Raw genomic sequence first — 10,337 nt, 5'->3', positions numbered from 1 at the left:
GCATATAGGAAAATAATACATATGAATTATAGAGGACAGTTACAATGAAAACCCATTACTTTCCTCTCTAACTCAATTTTACAAAATAAATTCAACACGTATTATTCTGTGAGCTTCTAGGAGTCCATAAGCCCATGGCCCTTTCAAAGGACAGTGGCCAAAGATGAAATGTTATCTTCATGTCGTACATTGCTCTTATTTCCTGCCTGGAATGGAGCTTCCTTTCATAGTCTTCTTTAGGTGGTGATTGTTTGGCAAGACTTTCATCAGGAAATCCAGCTGTAGTGCCTGAGGCTGTGGTCGCTCAGTCCATAAGCCCATGGCCCTTTCAAAGGACAGTGGCCAAAGATGAAATGTTATCTTCATGTCATACATTGCTCTTATTTCCTGCCTGGAATGGAGCTTCCTTTCATAGTCTTTTTTAGGTGGTGATTGTTTGGCAAGACTTTCATCAGGAAATCCAGCTGTAGTGCCTGAGGCTGTGGTCGCTCAGTCAGCACCCAACGAAGGCAGTCTGTGCCATAGATCACTGTGTTCTCAGGGATGACTTCAAAAGTATTCAGGTTGCAGCAAGCCCCAGTGATGCAGCCACTTGTCAATATTACATGTCTGCCTTCATATGCTTTGGATCCAGTGACATTATTATCTCCTGTTTTCATGGCTTGGGAATAACAGCCAACTGCCAACACATTATCGGTGCCAATGATCACAGGTTTGGGTTCTGGATCTTCAAGGTCAGGAGTAACATTATCCGGGTGGGCATTAATGATAAGAGCTTGTTCTTCTGTCACGTCACCTCCACCAATCACTACGGGCCCGGCTTCTGCAATAATTTGTGCTTTCGGGTGGATCACTGTCCAAGGTCTGATAGTTACATCTCCTCTGATTTCACTTTCTACACATACAACAGCCCCAGGAGCAATCTTCACACTCTTTTGAGTTTTCTCCACCATGGTTCAGCCCGGGTTTCCCAAATTTCCTCTTCTTATAAGGACACCAGTCATACCAGAGTAAAGCCCACTCCAATGATCTCATTTAACCCTATTTACCTCTTTCGAAGGCCGTTTTTTCCAAAGACAGTTCCATTCTGAGGTACTGGGAGTTAGGATTTGAACATGTAAATTCTGGGGGGACACAATTCAGCCCATCACACTACTCTTTGAGCCCCACAAAATGAAGGGAATTTTCCAGACCTAGCATTACTGGCTCTCCCAATGCCTGTTACATTCAAGGACTCACTCACATTGACCAAGTGTCCACCCTCGCACCCTCCCTCCCTGCAACTTGTTATTATGAAAATGTTCAAACACACAGAAACATTGAAAGATCACCCATATGCCCACCACCTAGATTTAGCAATTGTTGACATTCTACCATTTACGCTTTATCTATATATGTGCATTTTCTTTGATACAATGTTTGAAAATAATTTTAGGTGTATGTTACACCTAAATACTTCAGTAGGGAGCTTCTAAAAATATCCACAGTGCCATTATCACACCTAAGAAAATTTATAGTAATTTCCTAATATCTAATATCCAGTCAGTGTTTAGATTTCCCCGATTGTCCTCAAAGTATATTTTATAGCTCTCTTTTGTGGAACCAGAATTCAAACAAGTTTTACAAATGGTATTTGGTTATGTCTCTTCTGTCTTTTTTATTTCAGAATAGTCCATCCCACCATTTTTTTTTTTTTTACATTGTCTTTTTAAAGAAACTAGGTTACTTGTTTTGCAGAATATTCCACATTCTGGATTTTTCTGACTGTTTTCTAGTAGTTCCATGTAACTTGTCCCTCTATCCTTTTATTTCCTCTAAACTGAACTTTCTTGACTGGAGTCCCTCATCTGAACCATAGAACACAGAAAGATTGAATGATTATTTATACTAGAGCCATTCTAGGTGCATAGGAGAGACATTAATTTGTTACATACAAAGGATACAATGATGGTTATTTTATTCGTCAACTTGACTGGACTGTGGGGGTGCCCAGACATTTGGTCAAACATTATTTTGGGTGTGTCTGTAAGGGTGTTTTCTATATGAGATTAACATTTGAATCCATAGACTGGGTAAAGCAAATTGCCCTCTCTTATGGTGGGTGAGCCTCATCCAATCAGTTGAAGGACTAAATAGAACAAACAGACTGACAACTCCTGTCCCCCACTCCCACCCCCAGAATAAGGGGGAATTCCTTCTGCCTGACAGCTTTCAAGCTGGGACATCAGCGTTTTTTCTGCCTTCAGACTCACACCGAAATATTAGCTTTTCTTGAGCCTTGAGCCTGCTGGCTTTCAGACTACAACTACACCACTGGCTCTCCTGAGTCTCCAGCTTGCCAACTACATATTTTGGGACTTCTCAGTCTCCATAATTGCATGAACTGATTCCTTATAATAAATCTCTTTGTCCCTCTCTATACATCCTATTGGCTCTGTTTCTCTGGAGAACTGTAGCTAACATAGATGCCTTGGGGCATTAGGGCTTATTTCTCTCCCAGACCCTGGTATAGAAATTAAGGTGATCATTTTAAGGTCAATTATTTGGGGCAAGAACATTTGACACATGACATCGGGAAGCCAATAATGTCTTGTAGTCCCTCTATTAATGATGCGAAATTTGGTCACTTGATCACAGATTTTTATTTTATAAAGTTACTTTTTCCTGGTGAATTAGTAAGTAATTCTGTGAAGTGATATTCTGGCACCATGCAAATACCCTGTTTCTCAGCTAGTTTTCACAGAATGGTTTTGGTGCTCATTGGTGATGATTGCCTGATTCAATTATTTTATTGGTTGCCCTCTCAGCAATTTAAGCTTAAGAAAGCTTACCCTTCATAAGCCTATAGCAAGCACATGGATAGCTTAACATATAGGGATTAATACATATGGTACGATGAAGCTAAATCTCTTACCGTTAAAAGCCTTTCTCTTTCCTATGAATCCTTTAACTTCTCAGTCTGTGGAGACCCGGAGTGGCTGGTTGATTCCCTGGTGCCTGGAAATTAAACACTAGAACGTTTTGTTATCTTTGGTTGTGGCGCTGAAAGCAAAGATCGGAACCATCTGGGGTGTGAGAGAGGTGAGGTGCCAAGGTGATATCAAACCAAATAAATATATCCGAAATCATAGCAGGATAAGCTGAAGAAAATACCTGACACTGAGATGAAGATCCCAGCAGACACGAAAATCAGGAAAGGTGATATGGTGAAGCCCTGCCGGAGATCTAGCGGAATGCTGAGAATTTGCTTGGATTCTGGAGAAAGGCTTTGAGTGGGGCTTCTTTGTTCTCCCAGCAAATGTTTGTTGGAGTGGAGTGGGGTGGGGGAGAAGGGGGTGTCCCGTGGGCCAGGTTTATTGAAAGGGGTGGAGGAGACCAAAAGATGCCCAAGGATGCAGTATCCTGGTGTGGCATAGACTAAGGTCACACCAAAGTCCATCCAAGCCGAGAGAAAGGTTAAGATCAGAAGCCAACAATCCACACACCAGGTGGGAGGAGAGAACCAGTGGAGGTACCCACAGAGCCAAGCAGCGCATGAGGAGGGAAAGCCTCGGGGGATCCAGGAAAGCACAGATTCTGTGTGCAGGCCAGGAAGGAACAGGGCTGCTGCTACAGCGGCTTCCAGGCAGGTCAGGACCCCCCCAGCACCCTATGCCACCTCTCCCCCAACACTCACACCAGCACTTGGAGCTGCAGACCAGGGGGAGAGCACTTGCTGCAGCTGGTGAGACTGCAGGGCGGCGGAGTCGGGCTCTGCTCTCTGGTACTCCACTTCACTCCTGCCCCTTCCAGGGCCGTTTTCCTGCCGCTCCTATTAAGTGCTGTAGGAGCTTCCTGCAGCGTTTCCCCATTACCTTAGCGTTTCAGCACCTGGAAGAAATTAGTGTCCTTGGCAAACCTGCAGAGCTCATTGTGCACTTCCTCTTCAATATGATTTGTAAAAAAAATTGTTGAATGAGATCAGTTCCAGCGCTTTCCCTAGAGATCCATGTAAAATCTACAGAGAAGTGTCCATTTATCACTATCCTGTTTTGAACCAGTTCCAGCGCTTTCCCTAGAGATCCATGTAAAATCTACAGAGAAGTGTCCATTTATCACTACCCTGGGGTTTCCTTGACCTGTTCTTGGCAGACACTCCACCCTTGTTTCATCACATTGAACAGCTTGGACAGACTTAACCCTCTCTCTTCCCCCTTCCTCCTCTCCTGTTCCCTGCCCTGCTCCTTCTGAGCATCGGGACACTTGGGCTGGACTCCATCCCCTGGGGATGGGCGAGGGAAGAGTGATGGCCAAGCCACTTTTTAGTCACCTTCCCCTCCCCCAGCCTTGGTCCCTACATTCCCCTCTCCCCTTTCTTTCTTTCCTAGGTAACATTTCATGCAAGGTAGGAGACCATCCCCCTTCGTTTCTGGGGTGCAAAGAAAATGTAGGCCATCTGGATAAAAGCTTCCCCTGGTGTTTTCCAAGACAAAGAAATCCTCAGTATGGGTATGGGCTGTGAGTTACAAAGAAATATCAGATCAAGTTCAAAAGAAAACACCTGGCCTAGCCTGGAATGTTCAGGAGGACAATGGGGGAACTAGTCATGAAATGGAAGGTAAACAATAAAAAAAACTCTGACTGCCCCTAGAAAACTGGTCAGGGGGTTATGAACTCATTTTTTCTGCATTGTTAGGTCGTTATTGTATCCTGACCACATGGTATAGACTGAGTTGTGTCCTTCAACCTCCAATTCATTTGTTGAAGCCCTAACCCCCAGTGTGACTGTATCTGGAGATAGGTCTTATAAGGAGACAATCAAGGTTAAATGAGGTCAGAAGGGTGGGGCCCTGATATGGTAGGTTTAGTGTCCTTTGAAGAAGAGACACTAGAGAGCTTTCTCTCTCTCTCTCTCTGTTCCATTGTCTCTCTCTCCCCACTATGTGAAGACACAGCAGGAGGGTGGCTGTCTGTAAGCCAGGAAGAGAGCCCCCACCAGGAACCAAGTGGGCCAGCACCTCCATCTTGGACTTCCCAGCCTCCAGAACTGTGAGAAGTGCATTTCTGCTGTTTTAGCCACCCAGTCTGTGGTATTTGTTATAGCAGCCCAAGCTGGCTAGAAGCCACATAAGGGTACTTGTTTGTCCTAAAGCCCACTCCTGGCCAAGCTGACTCAGGTAATGGGAAGTAATTCCATGCCCTTCCAGTTACTGATATGGATATGCCTCACTTTAAGGAAACTTCATAGCAAAATCCTAATGACAAATGACAGGGCTATCATTGTATGTCTGCCCAGTGCTCCTCCCCAGCTTCTCCAAGTCACAGTCCCCAGCCCCGGCTACATGTGCAAGTGACCCAGCTTGCCCGATTGTGATGCCCAACTCCCCTGCCCGTGGTGACATGCAGTCCAGTGTGACCTAATACAATTCTTTTCTAATGGTAATATTTTATTGAACCCAATATATCCAAAATATCATTTCAGTAATAAAAAAAATCAATGAAACATTAAAATTCTTTTTTTTTTTTAAAGATGACCGGTAAGGGGATCTTAACCCTTTACTTGGTGTTGTCAGCACCACGCTCAGCCAGCGAGCTAACCGGCCATCCATATATGGGATCCGAACCCGGGGCCTTGGTGTTATCAGCACCGCACTCTCCCGAGTGAGCCATGGGCCAGCCCGAAACATTAAAATTCTTAATTTTACCCAAAGTCTTTGGAATCTGGCATGTATTTTTTTTTTCCTGGTGTGTATTTTACTCTCACAGTGCATCTCTACCTGGACCACCCACATTTAAGGCTCAGTGGCCACATGTGGGTCCTGTCCTGCCCAGTGCAGTGGCAGATGTTCAGTAAATTTTGAGTCGGTTTGTGGAATAAGGACAGTCAGTACTCCACTGTCCCCTCCTGGGGTCAGATCTCATGTCAGGTTCTGGGGACACTCCCCTCCAGTTGGAGGGTCTCAGTTGTGCTCTCAGTGAGCTCTCAGCCTGGAGGATGTTATATAGGTGAGTAGGGAGAGCTGGGTGGGGGGACAGATCCCTCATGCCACCCGCCCCACAGGTGAGAAGCCCTGCATCTGCCCCTACAAGGGCTGCAACAAACACTACTCCAACTCAAGTGACCACTATGCACCCACTACGTGGACGAGCCCTACTACTGCAAGATACCCAGCTACCACAAGCGCCACACTGACCCCAGCTCGCTGTGCAAGCACATCAAGGCCCACAGCCACTTCATGTCCCATGAGCAGCAAGAGCTCCTCCCAAACCTCCACTGGGCCCCCAATGGCAGCCCTACTTCAGAAGGGCCCAGGTCATCATCCCCAACCTTGCTGCCCTCTTCAGAGGCCCCAACCTGCCCAGCCTGCCCCTGCTGCTGGCCCCCTCAACCTCAGTGTCCCAGCTTGTGGCAATGATGGGGGCGGTAGGGGTGGCAGGGACATGGGCCCTGGGCTGCCAGGCCCTGTCCTGTCCCCCAGTCTGGCCATGAACCCACTGCTGCCCTTGCCCTTTGCGGCTGGTGAACTGGACCTGCCCGTGGTCTCCCTCCTCGCTGGCTCTGCTGGTGGCAAGGCTGAAGGAGAGAAGGGACATGGGTCAGTGCCCATCCACAGAGGGCCACAAGATACCCCTTGAAAGGACAGAGAGCAGCTGCTCCCAGCCAAGCCCTGACAGACTCCCCCTGCTGCCGAGCACCATGCCAGGCCTGTCCACCGGTGTCAACTCGGTGGTCATCCCGCCAGGCTCCGTGCTGCTCAAGCCGGCTGCAGTGAACTGAGCCTGCCTGACAGACAGCTACAGCAGCCCCACAAGCCGCTCCCAGCCTCGCCCCAAGCAACAGAAACTCTTCTGCAAAATAGCAGGAATGTCCTGCTGCCCCAGGGCCTGGTCAGCTGTGCTTCCCGGGCAGCCCAACCCAGATGAGCTGGGCAGCAAGGATGGTGCTAGAAGGTCGCTGCTGGCTGCCCAGCTCCCAAGTGAGGACCTGGGCCTGCCATCCACGGAGAGCTGTGCTCTAGGGTGCTGAGGCCTTGCTCGCCTCTGGCCCTCCTACCCCATCCTCCAGCTGACCCTCAGTCCCCCTCAGTCTCCACATCCCAGCAGTGGGAGCGGGAGGGGGGGTGTCTGCCCTCCCTGCTGGCACCAGGCTTCCTCCCCACCCCCTTCACGTGATGAGCTGTGAGGTGGAGTCCCCAGGGATCAGATGCCAACCCCCCCTCCTGCCTAGGCTCACCCAGCCTCTGCTCTGGGGGCTCCTTGGACCCCTTTCCCTCCAGTCCACCCTCCTGAGGGGGAGCAAGATAGACACAGGCCCCAGCAAAGCCACAGGAAGTAGCCACTGCTCTCCCTGCCCCCATGACAAGGTGCCTCCCTGCTCCGAGAAGGGAAGCCCGCTCTGCCAGCTGTCCCTCAGCACATGCCCAACCCGATTCAGACAGTTCTGCCAGAGGGACGACACTCTGCAGAGTGACAGCATAGCTGACCACTCACCTGCCCCCTCACCCTGGGAGCAGGTGCCAGGGAGCCCTGAGCCAGGGAGGGCAGCAGGTGGGGCCAGGCCGAGCTGTGATTTCTCATCATCACCCACCCCAGCTGGGCCTGGCCTGGGCAGTGCCAGCCTGCAGAGGCCTACAGGGAGGTGGGAGGCTGGCTAGGAATGACCCCAGGCTGGGACAAAGCTCCAGGTCTTGGGGTGCCAAGTCACAGCATGCAGGGGAGGGCAGGCTCCTGGTCAGTACTGGATCAGGAGATTTCTGGAGGCTATGGACTGAAGGCCCTGGGCCTGGTGGCAGCCGAGCAGCCAAAGATGGCCATGGGAGGGCCTGGTCCTTTGCCTGGGAAGGGGTGGCGAGAGGAGGGAACCTGGACTACACGTGACGTGGTATGTCCTCTGGCTTTTCCCCTCCTTTACCCCTCACCCAGCCGGCTCCCCCAGGGTCTTTGTACTCAGAAGGCCCATGACAAGGGCCAGAATAATCCAAGGATACTGGAGGCCCATGCGCCCCACAGCCCAGTGCCCCATCCCAGGAAGCTGGGCTCTCCTGAGCTAACTGGCCAGTCCACCCTGGGCCTCTTGCTGTTCCCCCACCCCACCCCCACCCAGGCTTCTAGGGCTTCCCTGTTACTAGGTGCAGAGTGGCCAAGCCCCTCCATCTCCCATCTGCAGAACAGGAGCTGCCTGGCTGGTCACGGGGTCCTCAGTGGCCCTGTGGCTCCTCTGAGTATCTCTGATGACCTTGCCGTTTCCTGGACTGCCCTTTTGTCCCAGAGGCGTCACCCTGACCTGTCCTACCCTGCTGCTGGGCTTAGGCCCCCAGCCCTGATAAGGCCTGGCCATGCTGACTCTGCCCCTCGAAGGGGCTGTGAGCAAGGCAGGAGGGAGCTGGTCTCCTTTCTCTGGGCCCCCTACCAGGACCTAAGCACTTCCACCCCTGCCAGGGCCCCAGACCTTAAGTCCCCGGCAGGGGTCATGGGTTTGAGACTCAAGCAGAGCAAAGGGACAGGGCACTGGAAGGCTGACACATTAGCATGTGATTCGGTGACTGACCAGGCTTGGAAGGACGGTGTACTTTTCATTGTCCTAAACGGTTTGTGGTTGCACATTCCAGGATATCAGTATTTTAACAGGTTCTAAGTACCTTTCTATTGTAGCTTGTTTTTCCTCCTCTTGGCTCCATTATGAACTATAAATTAGAGGCGGTGGCGGGGGAGAGCCAAGCAGTCACATTTTGGGCATCTGACCCTTGTCTCTGTCCTCCTGGGCCAGGATTCTGAGTCCCTCATCCAGGTGCCCCTTTTCTTGGACCATCTTTGACTGCAGGTAGAAGGAGCCACCCATGAATTTATCGTTCACCTTAAATAAGTGTTCATAGTTCTTTTGGACCTCGTCAGGGCTCAGCTTGGAGACCCTGAGAATCTGCTGTGCCTCCTGGAGGCTGAGGCTGGAGAGGTTGGAAGTGGCTATAGGCTGGTGTCCGGCATGTCCCCAGGTATCGGCTGCTGCCCAGCTGGCTGCAAACTCCTGCCACAAGGCCCGGGCTAAAGCCCTGGTCACCCTGACCTGTCCTACCCTGCTGCTGGGCTTAGGCCCCCAGCCCTGACAAGGCCTGGCCATGCTGACTCTGCCCCTCGAAGGGGCTGTGAGCAAGGCAGGAGGGAGCTGGTCTCCTTTCTCCGGGCCCCCCACCAGGACCTAAGCACTTCCACCCCTGCCAGGGCCCCAGACCTTAAGTCCCCGGCAGGGGTCATGGGTTTGAGACTCAAGCAGAGCAAAGGGACAGAGCACTGGAAGGCTGACACATTAGCATGTGATTCGGTGACTGACCAGGCTTGGAAGGACGGTGTACTTTTCATAGTCCTCAACGGTTTGTGGTTGCACATTCCAGGATATCAGTATTTTAACAGGTTCTAAGTACCTTTCTATTGTAGCTTGTTTTTCCTCCTCTTGGCTCCATTACGAACTATAAATTAGAGGCGGTGGGGGGGGGAGAGCCAAGCAGTCACATTTTGGGCATCTGACCCTTGTCTCTGTCCTCCTGGGCCAGCATTCTGAGTCCCTCATCCAGGTGCCCCTTTTCTTGGACCATCTTTGACTGCAGGTAGAAGGAGCCACCCATGAATTTATCGTTCACTTTAAATAAGTGTTCATAGTTCTTTTGGACCTCATCAGGGCTCAGCTTGGAGACCCTGAGAATCTGCTGTGCCTCCTGGAGGCTGAGGCTGGAGAGGTTGGAAGTGGCTACAGGCTGGTGTCCGGCATGTCCCCAGGTGTCGGCTGCTGCCCAGCTGGCTGCAAACTCCTGCCACAAGGCCCGGGCTAAAGCCCTGCCCACCACCTGCACCTCCATCACAATGACCTGGGCCAGGTACTTGGCCATGATGGCCACTCTGCCCAGGGCCATCTGGCTTCCTCGCCCTTCGCCCTGGCTCAGGGGCAGCCAACAGGTCAAAGGTCGAGATCTAATACAGTTAAATGATTACAATTAAAAAGCAGGTATGGCCAGCACACTGCGTACCTCCCCCAGTATTCATTTGTGTTCTATTCCATTTTAATAGAACTCTAATTTTTTTTTAATTGTAGCAAAATTCACATAACAGAATTCACCACCTTAACCATTTTAAAGTGTCTAACGTTTAGTACATGTACAACGTTGTGCAACCATCACCACTATCTAGTTTCAAAACACTTTCACCACCCGTAGAACTCTGATCTTATTCAGGGTGGCAATGCTGCCCCCTGTAAGACTCATTTCTCAACTTCCCTTGCAGCTAGGTGTGGATTTGTGACTAGCTTCCAGCCCATGAAATGTAAGCAGAAGTGCGAGGGACTCTCAGGAAGTGGGCACCCTTTCGTCCTC

At 50.4% G+C, this 10,337-nt stretch overlaps 3 pseudogenes; 1 reads left to right on the top strand and 2 right to left on the bottom strand.

Annotated features, from left to right (window-relative positions):
* Positions 1-380: 380 nt before the first annotated feature.
* LOC103600478 lies at positions 381-953 on the bottom strand (annotated as a pseudogene).
* Positions 954-4,490: 3,537 nt separating this feature from the next.
* Positions 4,491-6,757, top strand: LOC103600477 (annotated as a pseudogene).
* Positions 6,758-8,701: 1,944 nt separating this feature from the next.
* Positions 8,702-9,857, bottom strand: LOC103600476 (annotated as a pseudogene).
* Between the last annotated feature and the right edge of the window lie 480 nt (positions 9,858-10,337).

The sequence above is a fragment of the Galeopterus variegatus genome, unplaced genomic scaffold (assembly GCF_000696425.1).
Source record: "Galeopterus variegatus unplaced genomic scaffold, G_variegatus-3.0.2 Scaffold3364, whole genome shotgun sequence".
Taxonomy (NCBI): domain Eukaryota; kingdom Metazoa; phylum Chordata; class Mammalia; order Dermoptera; family Cynocephalidae; genus Galeopterus; species Galeopterus variegatus.
The sequence above is the reverse complement of the archived record's forward strand: the minus strand, read 5'-3'. Positions and strand labels throughout refer to the sequence as shown.